This window comes from Pelophylax lessonae (assembly GCF_965119305.1).
Source record: "Pelophylax lessonae genome assembly, chromosome: 3".
NCBI lineage: Eukaryota > Metazoa > Chordata > Amphibia > Anura > Ranidae > Pelophylax > Pelophylax lessonae.
This window is the reverse complement of record NC_138770.1, coordinates 452,000,085-452,012,638: the sequence shown is the minus strand read 5'-3', so window position 1 is coordinate 452,012,638 and position 12,554 is coordinate 452,000,085.

The window sequence follows — 12,554 nt, the reverse complement described above, 5'->3', positions numbered from 1 at the left end:
CTCCCAACGACCAACTCACACTTCACCACTTCATCCAGTCGCCTTTTTTTCTAAATCCCTAAGCAGTCCAGAGATAAATTACCCCGTGGGTGAAAAGGAACTGCTTGCTATAAAATTGGCTCTGGAGAATTGGCGACATCTACTCGAAGGCACCCAATTACCAATACTTATATACACGGACCATAAAAATCTCCAATATCTTCAGACTAACAAAACTCTCTCGCACCGACAGGTACGATGGTCACTATTCTTTCTAAGGTTTAACTTCCTAGTGACCTACACACCTGCAGATAAGAACAAAAAGGCGGATGCACTATCACGACTAACTGAAGAAAACTACTTCGAAATCCCTTCCGTTCCTATAATACCTCACAAACGCATTATTGGAGTTGTCCGTTCCTTGAAGGAAGAGGTTTTGCATGGTATAAGTTTGGATTCACCCCCACCACAACTAAATACTGATGCAGAAGGCTTCCTCTACTACAACGACAAACTTTACATACCACCTACCATACGCACCAAGATCTTGGAATTATCGCATGATGTGCCTATGGCAGGACATATGGGTATGACAAAGACTCTTAATCTGATTACCAGGCAATGCTGGTGGCCTGACATGAAAACATCTATACAAAAATTCGTCTCTTCATGCAATGTCTGTGCCAGGTCCAAAATTGACACTACGAGACCATCCGGTCTACTATGCAGTCTACCAATACCCCAAACTCCATGGGAAGTTGTGTCCTTGGACTTTATAGTGGAGTTGCCTCCTTCCAAAGGATTTAATACCATCTTAGTTGTCAGTGGACCATCTGACAAAAATGGCACATTTCATTGCTATTCGCAGACTACCTTCGTCCAAACAAACGGCAGAACTCCTGATGAAGCATGTCTTTAAGTTACATGGTATCCCAAAAACTCTTCTGTCTGACCGTGGATCACAATTTATTTCCAAGTTCTGGCAAGAACTATGTCACATACTACGGATCGAGCGGAAGCTCACTTCTCCTTACCATCCGCAGACCAACGGACAGACTGAAAGAGTCAACCAATGCATCGAGCAATATTTACGTTGTTACACTTCTTACCAACAGGATGATTGGGTGGATCTTCTTCCTCTGGCAGAGTTTGCCTACAACAACGCAACCCACAGTACGACCAAGCAGAGTCCGTTCTACTTGAACTATGGGTTTCATCTCTCTATTCTTCCACCACGCATCCTTCCTTCAAATAACCCAGTAGCTTCAGACTATCTTACCCAAATAAAGGACTCTCTGGGTTTGCTTAATACTACCATTGCACACGCTCATAGTCAACAAAAGAAGTACTATGATCTTCGCAGAAGACCTTCTCCTCAGTACGCTATCGGGGACCTCGTTTGGCTCTCAACAAAAAATTTAAGACTGAAAATCCCTAGCAAAAAGCTTGGACCTCTGTTCTTGGGACCTTTCCCAATCAAGAAACTTATTGGAAAAGCTGCAGTACAGCTTACATTGCCAATAGACCTCAAAATACATCCCATTTTCCATGTGTCGCTACTGAAGCCCCATGTTCCTGATCAAGGAATAAGGCCTACTATCCCACCTCCTCCTCCTGTACAAGTTGAAGGTGGAGAAGAATATGAGATAAAAGAGATTCTGGATTCTCGTATCCACAGAGGAAGACTTCAGTACTTGGTTCGATGGAAGAACTATGGGCCCCAAGACGACACCTGGCTAAACACCTCTGACATACATGCCTCTAGATTAATCCGCAATTTTCATGCGAAGTACCCAGACAAACCAGCTCCAGAGGCCTTCAGGAGCCGGCCTTAAGGGGGGGGTACTGTAATGTTCTGGTACCTTTGGGTACCCTAATTACTCTTTCATAAGTGTATGCGCCCCACCATTCTCTTTTGGTAAGGTGCGCATACACCTTTAAGACTGATGCTGTCATCACTGAGCGCCGGACTGGATGGCTATTTAGATCGCCGGCTCTCACTCACATGTGTTCGTTCAAACTGCTTTGTGCCTTGATGCTAACCTGTCTTGAAGCTCTCATGCTTGCAAGCATACCTCGCTGTCGGAACCACGCTGCGCTGATCCCTGTATCCCGCTACCGGATCATCCGCTCTTGCCGAACCTCTCCTCTGCTACATTGCTATTAGTGATAAGTACCCCACAGGGGAAACCTCTATAACCTTCATACTAAAGCTTACACTATCTAGCTCTGCATACTAAGGACTATTACTACATCTGCATTATCTAAGATTGCTAGCTCTTGAGCCTACTACCACCTGTTCTTGCACTGGGTTGATCTCTCTTGTATGTCCACCTGCTACTCTGTCATCTGCTACCATACATGATTGCTAAACCTATCTGCATCCCATCTGCTACTATCTTACTTTCAAGAACATTTCCTTTCAAGTGTCTGTCATCTACCATCTCTACCCAACCTGTCTCTTCAGCCTATCATCACTGTGTTACTATATACATAAGTCACTCTAGGAAACATCTTATTGAGTGTGTGTATTTACTTGCTGAATTGAGATCATCCACACATGATGAGTCATTGGGAGTTGGGATTGGTGTCTCAGCGTTTCTCTACATGACTACTGAAGTGGAATATTTCTGCAGCTGAAAATCCACATCATACATAAAACGCAGGAGCGTTACAATCCGCCGCGTGCCCGCGCACACCCGCCGCTTCAACGGTTTCGCCCGGTGTTCTATCAGATTTCCCTACCCCATCAGATTTCCCGATCCCTAGCAATTGGGGGGGGGACGTCAATGCAGAGTGCCCACAGCGATGCCCCCATATCGCAGAGTGCCCACAGCGATGCCCCCAATCGCAGAGTGCCCACAGCGATGCCCCCAATCGCAGAGTGCCCACAGCGATGCCCCCAATAGCAGAGTGCCCACAGCGATGCCCCCAATCGTAGTGCCCACATCGATGCCCCCCAATAGCAGAGTGCCCACAGCGATGCCCCCAATCGCAGTGCCCACAGCGATGCCCCCAATTGCAGAGTGCCCACAGCGATGACCCCAATTGCAGAGTGCCCACAGCGATGCCCCCAATTGCAGAGTGCCCACAGCGATGCCCCCAATCAATGCAGAGATGCCAGCGTCTCCCCCCCCCCGTGCACTTATTTTCTCTTCTGTTCAGTCCCCGGCTTCCCGCGTCTCTTCAGTCCTGCCGGCTCCTCCTCCGGGTGTCCGTCATCCTGGGCGCCACGCCCCATGCAAGCCCGATCCCCGGCCTCTCCTAAAGTCGCGGGCCAGCCGCAGTCTCCGCACTCCGGGGGGTGGCAGTCTCCAGAGATCGGAACGCCACCCCTAGCCAGGGCCGGTGTACTGCAGTAACTTGTAACACCCACTGCCGCTTAGTAGTAAGTCCGCGCGAGCGCACATCCGCCGCGTGCCCGCGCACACCCCCCGCTTCAACAGTTTCGCCCTGTGTTCTATCAGATTTCCCTACCCCATCAGATTTCCCGATCCCTAGCAATTGGGGGGGGGGAACGTCAATGCAGAGTGCCCACAGCGATGCCCCCATATCGCAGAGTGCCCACAGCGATGCCCCAATCGCAGAGTGCCCACAGCGATGCCCCCAATCGCAGAGTGCCCACAGCGATGCCCCCAATCACAGAGTGCCCACAGCGATGCCCCCAATTGCAGAGTGCCCCAATCGCAGAGTGCCCACAGCGATGCCCCCAATCACAGAGTGCCCACAGCGATGCCCCCAATTGCAGAGTGCCCACAGCGATGCCCCCAATCGTAGTGCCCACAGCGATGCCCCCCAATAGCAGAGTGCCCACAGCGATGCCCCCAATCGCAGTGCCCACAGCGATGCCCCCAATTGCAGAGTGCCCACAGTGATGACCCCAATTGCAGAGTGCCCACAGCGATGCCCCCAATTGCAGAGTGCCCACAGCGATGCCCCCAATTTCAGAGTGCCCACAGCGATGCCCCCAATCAATGCAGAGATGCCAGCGTCTCCCCCCCGTGCACTTCTCCCACTTCTCCCACTTCTCTGCCCCCAATTGCAGAGTGCCCACAGCGATGCCCCCAATTGCAGAGTGCCCACAGCGATGCCCCCAATTGCAGAGTGCCCACAGCGATGCCCCCAATAGCAGAGTGCCCACAGCGATGCCCCCAATCGTAGTCAATGCAGAGTGCCCACATCGATGCCCCCATATCGCAGAGTGCCCACAGCGATGCCCCCAATCGCAGAGTGCCCACAGCGATGCCCCCAATCACAGAGTGCCCACAGCGATGCCCCCAATTGCAGAGTGCCCCAATCGCAGAGTGCCCACAGCGATGCCCCCAATCACAGAGTGCCCACAGCGATGCCCCCAATTGCAGAGTGCCCACAGCGATGCCCCCAATCGTAGTGCCCACAGCGATGCCCCCCAATAGCAGAGTGCCCACAGCGATGCCCCCAATCGCAGTGCCCACAGCGATGCCCCCAATTGCAGAGTGCCCACAGCGATGACCCCAATTGCAGAGTGCCCACAGCGATGCCCCCAATTGCAGAGTGCCCACAGCGATGCCCCCAATTGCAGAGTGCCCACAGCGATGCCCCCAATCAATGCAGAGATGCCAGCGTCTCCCCCCCCGTGCACTTATTTTCTCTTCCGTTCAGTCCCCGGCTTCCCGCGTCTCTTCAGTCCTGCTGGCTCCTCCTCCGGGTGTCCGTCATCCTGGGCGCCACGCCCCGTGCAGGCCCGATCCCCGGCCTCTCCTAAAGTCGCGGGCCAGCCGCAGTCTCCGCACTCCGGGGGGTGGCAGTCTCCACAGATCGGAACGCCACCCCTAGCCAGGGCCGGTGTACTGCAGTACACCGACGGATGTTGAAAGGTGGGCGGGGGACCCCCACCCAGCGCCGCCCAGTGTTCTCTGTGTCCCAATCACAACGGCTGTCAGTGGTGCACATGCGCAGTAGCGCATTTCCACGGACATAGGGACGGACACAGGGACACAGGGCTTTTATTAATATAGATTACCAAAAGTTTTGGGATGCCTGCCTTTACACGCACATGAAATTTAATGGCATCCCAGTCTTAGTCTTTAAGGTTCAAAATTGAGTTGGCCCACCCGTTGCAGCTATAACAGCTTCAACTCTTATGGGAAGGCTGTCCACAAGCTTTAGGAGTGTGTCTAAGGGAATCTTTGACTATTCTTCTAGAAGCGCATTTGTGAGGTCAGGCACTGATGTGGACGAGAAGGCCTGGCTCGCAATCTCCGCTCTATATTATCCCAAAGGTGTTGAAGTCAGGACTCTGTGCAGGTCAGTCAAGTTCCCCCACCCTAAACTCGCTCATCCACGTCTTTATAGACCTTGCTTTGTGCACTGGTGAGAAGTCATGTAGGTACAGGAAGGGGCATCCCCAAACTGTTCCCACAAAAATGGGAGCATGAAAATGTTCAAAATGTCTTGGTATGCTAATGCCTTAAGACTTCACTTCACTGAAACAAAGAGGCCAAGCCCAACCCCTGAAGAACAAACCCACACCATAATCCCCCCTCCACCAAATTATTTGGACCACTCCACAAAGCAAGGTTCATAAAGACATAGATAAGCGAGTTTGGGGTGGAGGAACTTGACTTGCCGGCACAGTCCTGACCTCAACCCAATACAACACCTTTGGGATTAATTAGTGTGGAGACTGTGAGCCAAGCCTTCTCGTCGACATCAGTGCCTGACCTTGCAAATGCAATTCTGGAAGAATCAACAACAAGAACATTGCCATAGACACATTCCTAAACCTTGTGGACAGCCCTCCCAGAAGAGTTAAAGCTGTTATAGCTGCAAAGGGTGGGCCAACTCAATAATGAACCCTACGGACTAAGACTGGGATGCCATTAAAGTCCATTAACGTGTAAAGGCAGGCGTCCCAATACTTTTGGTAGTATAGTGTATATGAAATGTGAAAAAGTATATATAAAAAGTTAAATATAAAAAAGTCCACCTCAGAAAAGATCCAAAAATCAAATGTGCATAAGTGCAAAAGTTTAAATGTATCACCACTACAAAAGTGCCTCTTCCACCATCAAAACAGATCACTTACAGCAAATTCTGACCTACTGAAAATAGGTCAGATTGCACCTTGCCCTTTAAAAGGACTCTATCTCCATACAAATTGAATTTGTGTCCTTATGTGACTTTAATCTGTGTCTTCTGAAGCAGTCATGATTTGATGACGAAATGCGTCAAGGGCGTGGCTGGATGACGTCACTATGCTAGCAGAAACAGGAAGTGGGCCATATTGGATAGGTATCTAAAGCCAAAGTTCGTCTTTAAGGGGGAAAGGTTTATTTAAAGCGGAGTTCCGGGCACACAATCGACCTAATCGATTTTGTGCCCATCCGCTGGATCTTCTTCACATGAAAAGGAATTGGATAGTTAGGTATATTTTTTTTTTTACTCACCTTGTAATTGTAGATAGAAAATACTCACCTATTCTCCACTTCCTCCCTCTGTGCCACGGCTCCGCCGTCACTTCCTCTTTGCGATGATTCCTGGGAGCTGAACGTCATCGCTCCCAGGAATCAATGCGACGGCACCGGCCCCGCTCGTCACTTCCGGGGCGACGCCGCATTCCCTGTTAAACAGCTTCTGGGCATGCCCAGAAGCTGTGGAGAAATGCGGCGTCGCACCGGAAGTGACGAGAGGGACCGGTGCAGGCGCATTCTGGGAGAAGAAGACACGGAAGAGGACGCAGAAGAGGATCGCGCTGGCTTCAGCTGCCCACAACAGAGATGGCAACGCTGGAGAAGAAATTTTATAAGTGAGTATTTCTTCTTGCAGGTAAGTGCGAACCGGGACAGATCAGAGGCTAGCCATTGTGGAATGTACTAGCCCTGACTGTCCCGGGGGTATGTTTATTAAAAAAACTTTTTCGTGCCTCCGCTTTAAAGAGACAATTATTTCTATGTGCACTTGAGTGAAGTGCACTTATTTTTTAAAGCGGTTGTAAACCCAAAGAACAAAAAAAAAAAAAAACCTGCAAGGCAAAGGCATAATGAGCTAGCCCTATACTAGCCCATTATGTGTAACTTACCTTAGAACGAAGCCCCGACACGGACCCCCGGACATCGCTGCGGGCGCTGCCATGATCCCTTGCCGTCTCTTCGGGGTTCGGCGGCTCCGGCGTGGTGATTGGCTGGAAGAGACGGCTCCGGCGCGATGATTGGCCGGAGCCGCGATGACGTCACTCCCGCGCATGCGCGCGGGAGGGATTTTCCGGCAAGCTCCCGGCAAATAGATTGAAGGTCCCCCCGGACCTTCAGAGCGCATGCGCCGCTCGCGCGAGCGGCTGCATGCACTGTAAATATCTCCTAAACCATGCCGGTTTAGGAGATATTATTTGTACCTACATGTAAGCCTTATTATAGGCTTACCTGTAGGTAAAAGTGTCAAAAAGCTGGATACTACCGCTTTAAGTGAAATTTTAACCCTTTTTATAACAAATATACTTGGTGAGCTGATATATTGCGCAATGAGGCTTTCTTTGTTTCTTAGAGCTACATAAAACCTTCAGCCTTTAGAACCACTTTAAAGTTGTATGGCGATATAGCCCTTTTTAAGGGGGCTAGGTGCTTTTTGACTTATATTCAGTAGGTCAGAATCTGAGGTAAGTGGCCTGTTGGGAAGGTAGAGGAGGCACTTTGTGGTTGTGATGCATTTTAACTTTTGCACTTATGCACGTTTGATTTATGGACTTTTTCTAAGATGGAAGTAGAGGTGGACTTTTTTTATATATGCTTTTTTTAATATTATTTTTCACATTTCATATATATAACTTGATTACACACTGAATGATTGACTTGGCACTATATATTTAGTGAGAAATATGTTTTTTATTTTTACATGATAAGTTATATACATTTATTATTATATATGCATATGTTTTAGGGGTATCAAAATTTTTTTTGATTGGTCAGGGTTCACTTTTTTTTTTATATATTCTTTAATGTGGGAACACATGACAACAACTACTGCAATCTTTTATAGTATTTATTGATTTCATTTTTTTTTTTTTTTTTTTTTGTGTGTGGTAGTGAGGAAGATTTGGGCATGATATCAAAACAAAAAGTAAATGTCACTAAACCTCCTGTATGGTTTTGCAGTACCTTAAGCCTAGGCCTCTGGTAGGGTCCTTTAGACCAGTGGTCCTCAACTCCGGTCCTCGGGCCCACTAACAGGCCAGTTTTTAAGTATTACTTTGGGGAGATGCAGACTAGAATACTGCAATCACTGAGCAGCAAATGAGATCACCTGTAATGTAATTTAGTTATCTTGCAAACCTGGCCTGTTAGTGGGCCCCGAGGACCGGAGTTGAGGACCACTGCTTTAGACCACCTAACAGTTTCCCTATGCTTAGCTGCAACCTCTGCACATTTGCAGCTCCCTGCTGCTTTGCCCCTCAGGTTTAGAGCTTCTGTCTGTTCCTCATAGACTCCTGGGGAGGGTGAAGCTCTGACCTGCTGTCAGGTCTTTGATTATAGGGGCTGCGCACACCTACACATATACCCTGCTGATCTCTGTCAAGAACTGTACACAGGATTAGAGGCATCTTCTCTCCTAAAGCTCTTTAAAGCCTCTGAACTCCAGACCTCCAAATTTTATTCACTCTAAACAGATCTTCTGGAGCCCCCCATGTTGCATTTGTGGAAACCCTGTGTACTCATTACCTCTATATACACCATGGCAGGGCCTAGTACATCATTTATAGTACTGTGCAAACATTTTAGGCAAGTGTAATAAAATGCTATAAAGTAAGAATGCTTTTAACCACTTGCCGACCGCTCACATGGAGCGTACTGCGGCAAAGTGGCTCGTTATCGTCCAGCAACGTAGGTCTACGTCGCTGGACTCCTCCCCTTGTGGGCGGTGCGCGCGCGCCGCCAGAGGCTCGCTCCTGCTGTATTCAGACACAGCGGGAGTCTGGCCAGGGGAGGAGCGGCTGTGATCACCGCTGCTCTTCCTCGATCGTCGGCGATCGAGTGAGGAGATCCGCCCGCTTGTGTAAACAAAGCAGGCGGATCTCCTAAGTGACAGGCAGTCACAGATTACAGGATTCAGCATAGCTGAACCTGCGATCTGTGCCTGTGTCACACAGTCCCCTCCCCCCACACACGTCAGTAAGCACCAGGCATACATTAACACCTTGATCACCAATAAAATTAACCCCTTCCCTGCCAGTGTCATTTTTACAGTAACAGTGCATATTTATAGCACTGATTACTGTAGTAATGTCACTGGTACCCCCAAAAGTGTCAAAAATGTCAGTTAGGGGTCTGATCTGTCCGCCGCAATGTCGCAGTCATGCAAAAAAAATCTCAGATCGCCGCCAGATTGCCGCCATTACTAGTTAAAAAAAAAACAATAAAAATGACATAAATTTCCCGTAATTAGTAGCTGCGATAACTTTTGCGCAAACCAATCAAAATACGCTTATTGCATTTTTTTTTTTACCAAAAATATGCAGCAGAAAACAAATTGGCCTGAAATGTTAAAAAATTTGGATTTTTACATTTTTTTGGGGGGGGAATTTCATATAAAAAAATGTGAAAAATATTGTTATTTTTTCAAAATTGTCGCTCTTTTTTTGTTTATAGCACAATAAGTAAAAATCGCACAGGTGATCATATACCACCAAAAGAAATCTCTATTTGTGGGGAAAAAAAGAACATAAATTGAATTTGGGTACAGAGTCGCACGACCACGAAATTGTCCGTTAAAGTAACGCAGTGCCGAATCGCAAAATATGGCCTGGTCAGGAATGGGGTAAAATCTTTCGGTCTTAAAGCGGTTAAAAATACGTTCATTGAGAATTTTTTTGTCAAAGACATGTAGCTAAATACATTTTGGCCTAAATAAATGACAAAAATTGAATATATTGGATATTTTTTAACTGTCAAAGTAGAAAAATATTGTTATTTTTTCAAAATTGTCGCTTTTTTTATTAATATCGCAAAAAATGAAAAGCGCAAAGGTGATCAAATACCACCAAAAGAAAGCTCTGTTTGTGGGAAAAAAAGGACGTAAATTTTGTTTGGGTTACGGCGTTGCATGACTGCGCAATTGTCAGTTAAATTCACACAGTGCCAAATCGCAAAAAGTGGCCTGGACGTAAAGCAGGAAAATCCTCCGGTCCTAAAGTGGTTAAGAATATATGTTTTACTTTTTTTTTTTTTTAATTGATTTACAAAATGCAAAGTGAGCGAACAGAAGAAAAATCAAAAAAATTTGGTGTGACTACCCTCTGACTTTAAACCAGCATCTATTCTTACACTTGCACACTTTGTACACTCATGATCATCAATTTCATATGTAGAATAAAAAGAAAAGGGGTTAATTTACCCCTTTTATTTATGGGGTAGTGACAGGTACAGTTAGCATAGCATAAATATTATAGGACCAGGGATATTACTAGCGAGTTTAGGCCGGTTAGCTCATCCTTGAGCTGATTGGCTGTTCCTGTTACTAGCTGCCCCAGTATCCAGGTAGATTAGGCTTCTTACCTGCTGCATCCCGTTTTTTCCTGCCTGTTTTCCTCATCCAGGATTGGTCCAGAGCCTTTCTTCAGCCTCATTTAAGGGGTCTCTCACTGACTGGACTTCAGATCGCCTCAGGAAGCCGAAGCCGAGCGGTCCCCCCCCCTCCCTTATTTGTCGCGGTCAGTTTATTATTTTAGGGTCACCTTTGCATGCTGCAAAGGGGGACGTTTATTCTTGTGATTGAATGTTTTAAGTTTGTTTGGATAATTATTCTGAAGTTTTAATTTTGCTGGTGGCAACCTGGGTCGTGGTGACTGGGTTGTTTTATGATGTTTTGTATTGATATTTAAAAGTTATTGGTTAATTTTAATAAATAATAAACGGCTGAGGCCTCTTCAATTTCCAACCTTAAAAATATTGTGGTGTCATTTATTTATCTTAGTTTAAGTTATTTAGTTATCCGAGAAATCCTGTCTACTACCCCATAAAATACAGTCAGTAACTGAAACAGAAACAGCTGAGGCTTAAAACTGGGTGAGGAATAGCCAAATGCTGCTACTAAGATAAGGTTGTTGAAGACAGTTTCTTGTCGCGGGTCATACACCATGGCAAGACTGAGCACAGTAACAAGACAAAAGGTAATAATACTGCATTAACCACTTGCCGCCCGCCCGCCGTCATATTACGGCGGAGCGGTGCGACTATTGTTCTGGGCCGCCGTCATATGACAGCGGCCCATTCAGGCAGGGCAGGCACGCAATCGTGTGCGCGCCGTCCTGCACTGCCGGTGTCGGCGTGTCCCCGGGACACAGCCCGTCACAGGCAGGGGGGAAACAGCCAATGGGCATGGCTGTTTCCCACGTGATCGGCTGTGTTCCAATGACACAGCTGATCGTAAATAGAGGAGCCCAGAAGATGACCGCGCATGCGCAAACTGGAGCGCGCAGCGCGGTCATGTCGGTGGCTCCTTAGGAACACAGCTAGTCACCGGCAGTAGTAAACAGTCACTGACAGTGACTGTTTACTATGTGATCGGCTGTGAATCCATTCACAGCCGATCACAAAATGTAAACACAGAGCAGTAACTCACTGTTACTAGCTCTTCTCTCCTCATACAGTTTCCAGTGTGAGGAGAGCAGAGCTAGAAACAGTGAGTTACTGCTCTGTACACCTGTCAATGTAAAAGCACACAAATAAACTTGTCCCCACACAGTCCTCAGCCCCCCCCCCCCCCAATTGCACCTGTCACCCAACAGTCACCTCATTAGTGCCCAGAAATTGACACCCATAACGTTCACATGTGAGCGTAGCGATCGCGGGCAGAATCACAGCGATTCTGCCCGCGATCCGGAAATCATTGCAAATCGTGGGACGCCTGTGCGTTGCCCATGATTTGCAATAGCACCCCAAACGCTGTGTGATGTTGCCGCGATTTCCGCCTGTGGAATCGCGGTAACATCGTGCAAACAACGCATGACACCCAAAAAAGGTACACACATGTGAACGTAGCCTAAAGTTCACCTGTCACCAGAGACTGCCATCAGTACCGCCGTGCACCATCGCCCGTCACTTGTCACCCATCGGTGACCATCGCTCGTCACCTGTCACCCCATCAATCACCGTCACCTGTCACCCCATCAGTCATCGTCACCTGTCACCCCATCAGTCATCGTCACCTGTCACCCCATCAATCATCGTCACTTGTCACTTCATCAGTGATCGTCATCTGTCACCCCATCAATCATCGTCACTTGTCACCCCATCAGTGATCGTCATCTGTCACCCCATCAGTGATCGTCATCTGTCAACCCATCAATCATCGTCGCCTGTCACCCCATCAGTCATCGTCACCTGTCACCCCATCAGTCATCGTCACCTGTCACCCCATCAGTCATCGTCACCTGTCAACCCATCAGTCATCGTCATCTGTCAACCCATCAGTGACCGTCACCTGCCACCTATCAGTCACCTGCCACCCATCAGTGATCATCCGCAGTCAACCATCACCCGTCGCACAGCCCATCACAGCCAGCATGTCAAAAAGGATGTACAGCAGCGAGGAGGCCCTCCAGG